The following is a 10970-nucleotide window of genomic DNA, read 5'->3' as shown; positions in this document are numbered from 1 at the left end:
TCAGGGCACATACAAGAATCAACCAATGAATGCATAAATAAGTGGAGCAACAAATCGATGTTTCTTTCTCCTTTCCTCTCTCTCTCTCTCTCTCAAAAAAGTCAATTAAATAAATAAAATAAGAAAAAACAGTAAAACACTGTAAGTGCAAGAAGGAGGGAGAGGGTGATACTGAGTGAGGACTTCAAGAAGAGGCAGCAGCAAGCTGAGCCTTGAAAGATGAGTAGAAATCTCCTAAATAAAATGGGATAGTGGAAAGGGTAGTATTCCAAAAACAGGGAATTGTTCTCAAAGGCACAGGCTGTAATTGCACAGCTTATTTCATTCATTTATTCACCTAGCTGGAGCTCAGAAATTATTCTAGGCTCAGAGGAGAGGGAATAATGTACTAATAGCATCGTGTGTGTGTGTGTGTGTGTGTGTGTGTGTGTGCGCGCGCGCGTGTGTGTTTATGTGTGCGCGAACACGCTCACTGGGGAAGTGAGTATAGATACAGAAGAAACTAGAACAGTAAGTTGGGGCCAGCCGCTGGAAGCAGATGTTTGTTTCATTTATTTGAATGAAATGTACTTTGTACTTTCTGTGAGAAGTGTAGGCTGCTAAATTTCAAGGCTGATATTCACTTATGCGGTTACAAAATAATGCAAGTTGACATGAAGTTGAAAAAGCACTATCACATGACTTCCTGCCATGCAACAGATAACAGTAAAATCAGGATTTAGTTGTAGATTCTTTTCCAAGCCTCATTGCTTCTCTGATCAGCTCTGGACAAAAATGCAAGTCAGGTTAAAAAGAAAAAGAAGAGGATGAGGAGAACGAGGAAGGAGGGCTGGAGAGGTAAAGAGGAAGAAGAGGAGTGGAAGGAAGAGGAAGAGAAGAACAGGAAGAAGAGGAAGGAGTAGTAGGAGGAAAAGACAACCAACACCTCTATTGTCCGTGTAGAATGTTTCCAGACTGACACAGTCTTAGCAGGAGTGGGGATGCAGAACGATCAGGCTGGTTTTAATGAGCCTACATACCTGCCAGCCTCACCGGAAACATAAAACCAGGGCTCTCCAATCGGTGATGGATGCTTTTACTTTGTTAGCCTTAAAGGGACATGGAACAAATTGCCATTCTTCAAGATAATAAACTGGCTAGAAAGATTTCTCATAATGGAGTCCCTTGCTTCTTCATCCCTTGGATAAGGAAAACAAGAGCATTTTCTGTAAAGAACAGCACCAAAACAGGTTGTAAAGAGACAAAGTGTAAATTTGAGAACGTTTTTAAGCCCAGATTGTACGTATCGCTGAGTCAGAGGCTGAGATAATATACATTGTCTGCAAGGATCAAGAAAGGGAACAGGCTAATGGAGGTGTCGGTTGGCTGCCATGATGGACATGGAAACAAGGTGCTAGAGCGAGCGCTCTGTGTTGGGTTAATGTCGGGGACATCTAAAGAGGAAAACGAATCAGAGGTTGGGCTTGCAGAAGGATGGGAATAACGTTTGTAAGAAACGGCTGCTGGAGAGCAAAGGAAAGTCATTTCCCCTTTGGCGATAAGTGGCAGGGAGACACACAGGAGAGTAAACCTTGCAGTAGTACTGGCACGAGTTTATCTGAAGAAGCTGTTAATGTGTTTGAACTGAGAACGAGGTTGCACTTATAGACTGTGTAAGTGCAGAATGCACCTCAAAGGGTTCCTGGGGATTTATAACTAAAGCTTGAGAATCCAGAGAGAAACAGTGATACTAACATGGTGTATTTAAAGGAGATGAAATCCAAGGGCATTTGCCAGACTCAAGAGGAACTCCTCTGTGTTCTATCCAAGCTGAACATTCCATTTTTTACAAGGGCTCCTTTGTTGTCATGTTTATACACAGACTAATAAATGCTTGACCTTTTTTAGTGATGAAGGAACAGTCTGTGCCTCAGGAGCATATTATTTCAAGAAGCACAAATGAAGAGAAAGTCCAAACCCCTCTGGGACAGATGGACTAAATATTTTTATATTGGAACCACATGGGGAAAGGCAGGGATGGGAAACAGAAAAGAAGGCCTGATAGGGGAACCTGGATGCAGCATCAGTCTTCTCAGATGTTTCCAGGGACTCCAGGTATGTGAGGAACTGGACACCAACCTCATGAGAGGAAGGGATCAAAGTGAGCTAAACATTTATCTTGACGTGTAGTAAAAGTGGAAAATAAATGAGAAAAATATTTGTGGCCTGGCAAAAGTGTGATTTCTCAAGTTTTGGGTTCTGTCTGAAAAGGACTAGTATTCATTAAGACTTCACTTTCTACCTTGGACTAAGTGTTTAATATGAACTAACTTAAACATCACACTGACCCTCTGATGCAGGCACTATTATTCCCACCTTTTTTTCTTATATAGACATAGAGGTACAGCGAGTAAGTAACTTTCAGGGGTCACAGAGTGTGAAAGTGACTTTGAACCCATTTAGCCTGATGCCTCCTGGTGACTGTCCCTCCCCCCTGGGACGCAGCGTTATTCCCCATTCCTTGTTCTAAACAGGAAGTGCTGCTAAATCAAGGGTGAGCTCCAGAGCAGAGGAGATACCTGGGAAGTTGCCTTAAAGTATCCCGCATGTCATGGTGTGGGGCATGTGTAGAATGTGGCATTTTATTCTTACCTACTCAATGTTGTTTCTAACATATTGTTAAGAATCCTTTAGAGAGCAAAGAATACACTAATTGATGATGATGGTGACAATGTTTATTTTAAAAATAAATTTTCATTCAAAAAGCCTTGCATTTGGAGGGTCAGAGACCAGTGATGAAATGTGGGACTCCAGTGACAGAGCTGAGGCCACAGGTATCGGAAATGCAGCAGAAAGAAGCACTGAAAATGTGAGAGCCCTATGTAACGTGAAGCGATTGGTCTCGCTGTTGGGCATAATGAACTCCCAGCAGCACTCAGTGTCACGCGATGCAGAGTTTATGGCACCCGTGAGACTGCATGAAGAGCAGCGTTGAGTGGGACTGAGAACAGCTCTGCCCAAGGCCAGCAGTATGTTCAGGGGGTGTCCGCCACACCCGTGCATCAAAACCAGCCTGGACTACTCCTCCCAGGAACCTAGGTGCTCAAGCTGTGACTCTCTTTCCTCCATTCTCCCCTCACTCAAGCCCTGTTGTCAGAAGCGATCAGATAAACTCATGCATTTTGAAAAGTTTAATCAGTGACACTTCCAAAGGGAGTTGGTTTTGACAGAAAATAAAGCTTCAGAACAAAGGTGAAACAAGGTCCCAGATTTAACTCTATATTCAGGAGTGTGACAAACCAAAAGGTAGTTTTTTTGTTTTCCATCAATGATCTAATCTTCCCCCTCCAACTTTCCCTCCCACATCACACATAACACTGGGTAATATGGGGGGAGGGAAAATCTTAGAATTGCCACTTAAAGCCATCTCAATCTCTTCTAGTCTTATTTTGAGCAGTTAGTTATCCCATCACTTACAACCTACCACCTATATTAGTTTTCTGTTGCTGCTGTAAAAAGTGAGCACAAATTTAGTGGCTAAAAAAACCATGAATTTATTATTTATGGTTCTAAAGTTCAGCAATCCGAAATGGGTCTCATTGGGCTAAATCAGTGGTCAGCAAACTGCGGCTCCTTGAGTGTGGCTCTTCCACAAAATACCATGTGTGGGTGCGCACGTACAGTGCGATTGAAACTTCGTGGCCACACTCAAGGGGCCAAAGAGCCGCACGTGGCTCGAGAGCCGCAGTTTGCCGACGACTGGGCTAAATCAAGGTGTGGGCAGGGTTGGTTCCTTTCTGGGGACTCTAGGATAGAATTCCCTTATTTGCACTTTCCAGCTTCTAGAAGTCACCCATATTCTTTGGATTATGATTTTTTCCATCTTCAAAGCCAACAACAATGGGTGGAGTTCTTACATCTCTTCCCTTTGATCTGACTCCTCTGCCTCTTTCTTTCACACTTTAGGGCTCTTGAGTTCACACTGATCCTGCCCAAATAATCGAGGATAATCTCCCTACTTTAAGGTCAATTGATTAGCAACCTTAATTCCTTCTGCAATCTTAATTCTCATTTCTTGGAGAAGAAAGGTAGGGATTACAAGAGCAGAAGAAACATTTACAGTTCATCACAGAGGGCAGAAATTCCCATTTTGGAAGCCAAAGCTTCCGAATGTTGGGAAAGATAAAATGGCTTTTCCTACAATTCTTCTATCATTCTGGTGTGTACATGACAGGGGGAAAGTACATGACAGGTGGAAAGCATGGTATATAGAAAGGAAGTTTGGGAGATGTGATCTCCAACAAGCCCATTCATAATCAAAGAGCAGTTTATAGCCCTGACTGGGTAACTCAGTTAGTTGGTTAGAGCGTTGTCCAAGGTTGTGGGTTCCATCCCTGGTCAGGGCATATACAAGAAGCAACAAATTGACATCTCTCTCTCTCTCTCTCTCTCTCTCTCTCTCTCTCTCTCCCTGCCCTTCCTCTTGCTCTCTAAAATCAATAAATAAAAATTGTAAAAACAGCAGTTTATGGCTTTTGCTAATCTAACCCTACCCACACTGCTTTATACTTGGTGAGAAGCTGAAAGTTCATAAAAGTGATTGGAAAAATTTTGTTATGCATGGCCTTGGTTAAAAGGAAGCAAAATGCAAAAGACATAGATAAATCTTGTAGGAAGGACAAAATGCCAGGAGTCAGTATTTATTGTCTCCTGTGTGTCAAAACCATATTGTTGCTTTACATACATGAATTATCTAATGTAATCATTGCAGTGACTTCCTTATACAGATTAATATACTGAGGCTCAGAGAAGTAAAGCAATGTTCAAGGGTCATGTAACATGAGGCAGACCCAGGGCTAGAACTCAAGTCTTGCACCAAAGTCTGCTTTTTGAAAATACCCTACTTTGCGTTTAGAAACACTTGTATCCAAAGCAAAATCCCAGACATCAGAGCTGGTAATCAAAGACCAAGCAGGAAAATTAAAGTTTGGGAACTTAATAAAACACTAGAAAATATTGTATTTCATAAACGTATCGCTCAGTTCAGTGACCCCTGAATTGGAGAACAAGGTGATGGGTGCCTTTTGCCTGGGGTGTGGGAATTTGGCTCCAAAATTAGCCCGGATGGATGGGACAAAGGACTGAGGAATCACTAATTGTGTTCTACATGGAAACTGGTCTGTTAGCCCTCGATAAACATTTTTAGTGAGAACTGTGATGACAAGAATTATGCTGTATTCAGAAAACAACAGTGAAGATGGAGGAGGTCTGGGAGTTCGAGGTGGAGGCTTGTTAACAAGGGACTCTGTGGAGGCTGATTTAAAGCCTGAAACTGCTGAGTAAAGACCAAAGGCCACACCAGTCCTTGCTGGGTAAAGGGGCAAAGTGGTAATGACAGTAGCTGGCCCCAGGGAAATGTGAAGTAAAAGCAGTGGAAGCCACAGAATGCTGACAAATGTTTTTAAAAAATCGTAAGAAGTCACATCAATGTCTGTTTCCAAATTTGAACAAAGTGGTGTTCTACTTTTCATTTGCTGGTCAGTGCTTCTTTTCTGTCTCTGGAAGTGATTGTCATGTTATAGTCTTAGGATTCATTACAATGCCAAATGAGCATGTGTAAATCAATACCTCTCCAATCCATATCGTCAGAAAATGAGGTGTCACAAGGAAGCGAGTTTTCTAGTGAACTGAAGTTTAGACCCTTTACGTACCAAGCTCTGTAAAACTTTAGCTATTTTTATGGAAATTGTAATAAAATGGATTCCGCTCTTTTGGACTCATTAAACAGAGTGTATTGAACATTGCGCAACATGTTCTGAACGGCTCTGAGTCCTTGCTGTGACCATCAGCTGTGCCACGGGGCAGCGATACCAGATGTCCTCAGGGGCTGGTGAGATGTACAGGATCCCACTGCAATCTTTCCTGGACCCAGAGGTGGTGATTGTCCTCCCTGCCTTTGACCACTGTGGTGGCTTCTGCTTTTATCCCCGGGTCAACTACTGAGCCAGCCCTTTTTCTAAAAGTCAGTTCATATAGCTGCTATGACAAGTAAATATTCGTTTTCTTCCTAGTTCATTGACTGCATTTTCTATTTTCTTTTCAGAGCTCTGTTCTTTCTTCCATGATTAAATGTGGGGTCCTGTCCTCACCCCTCTTCTCTTTCTTACATTTCCTCAGAAAACGCCTTCACTTCCACAGCTTCAATACAAACCTCTAGGTAGGTGATTTCACAATTTATATCCCCAGTTCCTAAATGTATTCTTAAATGTGGCTCTATTTTTCAGATGGCCCACTGAATATTTCCACTCGAATATTTTATCTATAGTTCCTCTGAAATCTAGTTTTGGCTGCAAACTAAGAAAATAGTGCAGAGAACTGTATAAATGCCCTTGCAGCTTCTAGGTCATTTCATTCTAGATTTTTCCTTCAGATAAAAGGGACAGAGAGTGGTGGAGGGAGCCAGCACAGGACTAACTAACATTTGCTGAATGCCTACTGTGTGCAAGGCACTATGGTCTCTCCTAATTGACAGAGGTGAACATCTTCTAGGATTGCTTTCGAATAGTAGATAATAGGGGCTGATCAGACACAGATAAGGAATCTGCAGGGGTAGCATTGCAGTCACTGAAACTCCAGTGGAGGTTGCAGCCACACCAAAGGAAATGAGATCTCTGTTTGATGCAATAAATAAGAGGTGTCTGACAGCCTTTCAAATGACTTTCAAAGAGTTTCTGCTAAAGGTATCTTAGGGTTTGCAGAAAAAGACACATTCTTCCCATAAGAAAGAGCTAGTTTCTGGGGAAGTGGATTATAAAATAAACTTGTAGTTCTCCTTTTTCCCCCTTGATAAAAGCACTTAGAGACTTCTAGGGCCCAAACTAAGGTCCTGGTAACATTTCTTCAATTCTATGAATAGATTTCACTCAGTGAACGTGAAATTTCTGGTTGTCATGAGATGGGCGTATGTCCAGTTATATTCTGTGCCACATTCCTCAATGGAGCTCTTACTGATAGGCCAGTTGCAGAGCTGAGTATGTTCGCAGTCATACCTACTCCTCTAGCTTCGCTTTTCTGAGGGAACTCTGAGAAGCATAATTAATCCAGTCACCTGGCTTAATGTGGAGCAGATTCTGAAGATATTGCGAGAGGACTCTGATGGCCTAGAATGGTTTCTGAAACTATGTTTTCCAGAATAATTTTAAAAAGTGTAGTTGTATCTTTCCTTTAAAATATGGAATAAAATGACCTTTGTTCTGTTTTATTTTCATATTAATAATGCATACAGAAGTTTCCCGGTGCACGAATGGTGTGATAGAACGCAGGCTGATTAGAATAAATGAAATGCCATTCTCCAAGAAGAAGCAACCTACTAGGTTGCCATATGGCTTGAATTATATTAGTTTATCCCTCTTTTTCTTTTTATTGGATTGAATAAGAATTTTTGAGTGTTAACTGATTCTTTTTTCCCTCCTTTTTGGTTTGTTTATATTGCTGTAAATATTCTTGTAGAGCAATTGTGACTCTTCTCATTGACCATATTCTCTGAAGGCTCATTCTAGGACACTGCTGTTAAATGTTGTGTATTGGACATAAATTATCCTGCATTGTTTGTGCCTCTTACTGTATTGTCTTTCTTATTGTCAGTGGCTCTAAGGATCATGATTCGTGAATTTGGCTAACCCTGTGAAGCAGATGAGATTTTAGCTCACTCCTTGATAGCTGCACTGGCTCCGTCTCAGCGAAAGCCTTATTTTCATTAAAGGAGCAGACATGCTGAGGAAGAAAGTGCTATTTTTACATAGGGACTTTTTCTACTGAAACCACATGATAACACTATGCTGTTAAAATGATCTCAAGCATGCTGAGTTAGCTGAAGAAACAATACAGTGTTGCCAAAACCAAGACAGTACTGTTCTCGCGCCTCCTTCCAGGTACCCCAGCTCTTCTTGGTGGTCAAGAGGGGAGACTGGGAAGGTTGTTGTTGGGAATTTACAAGTTACAGGTAAAGTGGAGGTCACATGTGGTTGGTTATCTACAAGAATTATTCAAAGTCTTGATTATTGCCACCAGTTATTGAAATATGAAAATTTTTGTTATAAAGGGACCTTTATAACTCTCATCAACATTGCCCCAGGACATACTAACCTGGGATAAAGATAGAAGCATAACATTAATAGAACAATATTTCTCTGACCCCATTTCTCAACATTCTGCAGAAAACCCATTCCTTCTCAAATTCCTTCTTAGATTAGCCGTGTCTTTAAAATGTTTCCTACGAGGTCTTAAAGAATTCCTCTTAGCTACCATTATTTTACTCCTCTCTAGCTCCTGGCTTCCTGTGGTGGTTTTTATTGTCAATGTGTCAATGACTTAATGAAAATTGATCTTTGTTGCACACTTATGTTTAACAAGCATTTTAGCAGATTTCTCAATCTATCTTCAGTCATAGTGAATCAAATAACACTTGATTTATTTTAATATTTTAAAATTTTTCACATGAATTAACAGGTATACAAATAGGGAAAATCTTAAACATAAGGTTGAGATTTATAAAAATTTCATTTTGCAATAAATTCCAAAAATTGCAATAATTTTCACATCTTAGATTATTTGAGGTCAATTCTAATGGCTTTCAAATGTCTCCACAGTCACATATTTTCCACTAAAATATGTTCTCCAGAAAAATTCATCATAAATTTTATTTATATTTGGTAAAAAATTTCTAAAGTTTTTCTTTTTGGCAAATATTCAAGAAAATAGCTAAATGGTAGTAGATATTGGCATTGTTTGATCCATTGCATTAGAATGAGTGTCTAGTTTTTGGTGAAATGAATAAGGCATTTAAACATTACCCTTCGATATCTTTTGGCAACATTAGAGCAGCATTTTAATAGTTTATACTAGTATCTACCTAACAGTTTGAACATTCATCTGTTGGCTATAGTCCCATAATATTTCATGTAAAACATTTCCAATAACTAATGAGTAAATTTTAATAAAAACCACAACTTCAGCCAGAGGTACTTATTTAGGTAACTACTAAATTATATCACTGATGTAAATATTTTACTTTCTGGATTTGTTTTTAGTTCAAAAGCAATGAAGAACTTAAAAAGAATAAATTACAGTTTTAAAGGTAGCATTCAAATATTCCACCCATGAACTAAAATTTGTGCTTGAAAAACAAAAGTACTGCATAAATAAACACAAGTGTTCACATAAAATGGAGGAATTTTAAGTAACTGAAGTTTTGTGTCTTCATCTTTAAAGTCACTGTGCTATCATTATTTATCACACATCAAAATTTTAAATGCAGACATATGAAGTGCCACAGGGGTTGTAGAAATTACTGTTAAAACAAATGTGTAGGGCTGAGTCCATGTGTACCCAAGGTTAATTGGGTCATTGGAAGTTCTCTGAATTCATTTCTAGACAGAATACAATAAATATTTTAAAAATAACAAAATATGCTAATTTGAGGCTTACATAAATTACAACTAACACTAACTGCAGCAATTGTTTAGAATTTAAGCCAACATAAGACTTTTTTTCAGGGAGGACAATTTTATCACTCACATTGTTTAGAACGGCAGAGAATGGTGATAATAAAAAGCAGACCAACTCTTAGTCGGTTTTATTATGGTTTTAAAATTCTCTAGACAAGGCTCCCCCTTCCAGCCTGGCCTGGGGAGGCTGCTGATGGAATAGCCACTTGGTAGAGTGTGCCTGAAGGAGTTCTGTGACAAGCAAACTGCAGAGACTTGAAATTGACAACTATAATAAATATTTAAGTGCAATAAAGCTTTTTTTTAAAGGTTGGGGCTGAGATAGTAATTTAGTGATAAAAATCAAAACAATATTATTTTCTCAGTTTTTAAGGTTTGTTATTAGCCAATTTGGGGGAGGAGAGTCATTTAAATGTGTTACAAACACCCTGTGTAAGATTGAAGAAAGCATCATTCTCCGTGTAAATTGAAGGGGTAGGTCTAGAATTATCTTGTAAGGCCCTTTCAGCTCTAACAATGAGTGATAGTTATTATGTTTTTGTGAATGAAAGAAACTAGCAACCCCCCTTCACTTCCCACAGTTCTCCCATCCCCAATCCTCAGGGGTGGGCTGGGAGAGGAGATTAAACCCACACACCTTTCTGCATTTCTATAATCTCCACACAGGAAAGAGAAGGAAACATAAGCACTAACACTTTTTTTCAGGGTCTTTGTGACCCTAAGGATGTCCACAGAGAGGGAGATTGCTCTGCAATGAACCCCGTTTCTTATGCAATGGCCGGTCTCCGGTGCAGTCTGAGGACAAACAAAGGGAACTGACATTGCTCTGCATAAAAATGTCAAGTGAGAGCTAGTTCCTTCCTGGGAAGAAGCAGCTTTGAAATGTTGTTGCAAATGGAAAAAATGTGTGTTTTTAAAATGTATGTATTTTTTAATTTTTCAATTACAGATTACCTTCAATATTATTTTGTATTAGTTTTAGGTGTACAGCATAGTAGTGAGATAATCATACATTTGACATAGTGTTCCCCTCGATATTTCTAGCACCCACCCGGTACCATACTTAGTTATTACAATGTTATTGATTATATTCCCTATGCCCTACTTGACATCCCAGTGACTTATTCTGTAACTACCAATTAGTACTCGAAAAAATAGGTTTTGATTCTACTGTTTCTGAAAATTCATTTTTGTGCTTGGAAAATGCAGTGTTTGTGTGTGTGGTTTTGTGTGTGTGTGTGTGTGTGTGTGTGTGTGTGAGAGAGAGAGAGAGAGAGAGAGAGAGAGAGAAAGATATGCAGATACCACTTGACTACTGAGGTGGGGGTGAGTGTATCATCACCTCACAGCTCACACTGGAGTTTTCTTAAAGGAATGTAGAGGGTATACATAAAAATAATATCATCTAATAATTATGGGTGTAGTCATAATAGTTGCTTGACACAGCAAGTACTTTGCATCCGTGCTTTACACATACCATATTCA

The sequence above is a fragment of the Myotis brandtii genome, unplaced genomic scaffold (genome assembly GCF_000412655.1).
Source record: "Myotis brandtii unplaced genomic scaffold, ASM41265v1 scaffold53, whole genome shotgun sequence".
NCBI classification, from domain to species: Eukaryota; Metazoa; Chordata; class Mammalia; order Chiroptera; family Vespertilionidae; genus Myotis; species Myotis brandtii.
This window is presented reverse-complemented; position numbering follows the sequence as displayed.